Raw genomic sequence first — 1,175 nt, 5'->3', positions numbered from 1 at the left:
TGACAACGGTGAAACCCTACATAAGCTTGCCATGGAAAGGAGTAAGAAGGATTGGATGAAGACAGTAGGAAAGCAGAGAGACGGAAGGGAAGGCATCTTCATACGCTTATCTGAAGTTCCTACCAATGAATTACATAAGTATCTCTATCTTTATCTTTATGTTTATTTTGTTCATCACCATATCCATTTGAGTTTGCCTGACTAAGATTTACAAGATGACCATAGCTTGCTTCATACTAACAATCTCCGTGGGATCGACCCTTACTCGCGTAAGGTTTATTACTTGGACGACCCAGTGCACTTGCTGGTTAGTTGTGCGAAGTTGTGTAATGCCATGGTATTGAACACCAAGTTTTTGGGGTTCATGACTGGGGATTATGAGAGTTGTGAAAAGTATTGTTCACAATTTCGCGCACCAACAAGTTCACATCATACCTCATTGGTGCTAAAGTGATTGTTTTCACAGATCACACAGCACTTAAATATTTGTTTGACAAGCAAGAATCAAAACCAAGACTAATAAGATAGATCGTATTGTTGCAGGAATTCAATATTGAAATAAGAGATAAGAAAGAAGTGGAGAATAAGGTAGCAGATCACCTATCCAGAATCCATCATGAGAAAGGTGGAACACATGATACAAGTGTGAACGAGCTCTTCCCTGATGAGCAATTGATGACAATTCACAAAGCACCATGGTTTGCAGACATTGCCAACTTCAAGGCAACCGGGGCGCTACCTCCAGGGATCAATAAACATCAAAAAAGAAAGCTCATAAATGATACAAAATATTTTGTCTGGGATGAGCCATATCTCTTCAAGAAGTGTTCAGATGGAATCCTTAGAAGATGTGTCTCGGAAGAAGAAGGACGAGAGGTCCTATGGAATTGCCACGGCTCATGCTATGGAGGCCATTTTGGAGGGAACAGAACTACAGCAAAAGTGTTACAAAGCGAATTCTTTTGGCCCACCCTTTTCAAGGATGCCAAAGAACTAGTAAAGAGCTGCAATGAATGCCAAATTTCTGGAAACTTGCCCAAAAGAAATGAGATGCCACAAAATTTCATCTTATAACTGGAACTGTTTGATGTGTGGGGAATCGATTTCATGGGACCATTCCCAACCTCAAATTCAAACAAGTACATCTTGGTAGCAGTGGATTACGTTTCCAAGTG

This window comes from Arachis duranensis, unplaced genomic scaffold (genome assembly GCF_000817695.3).
Source record: "Arachis duranensis cultivar V14167 unplaced genomic scaffold, aradu.V14167.gnm2.J7QH unplaced_Scaffold_66676, whole genome shotgun sequence".
NCBI lineage: Eukaryota > Viridiplantae > Streptophyta > Magnoliopsida > Fabales > Fabaceae > Arachis > Arachis duranensis.
Note: the sequence above shows the minus strand (reverse complement) of the source record.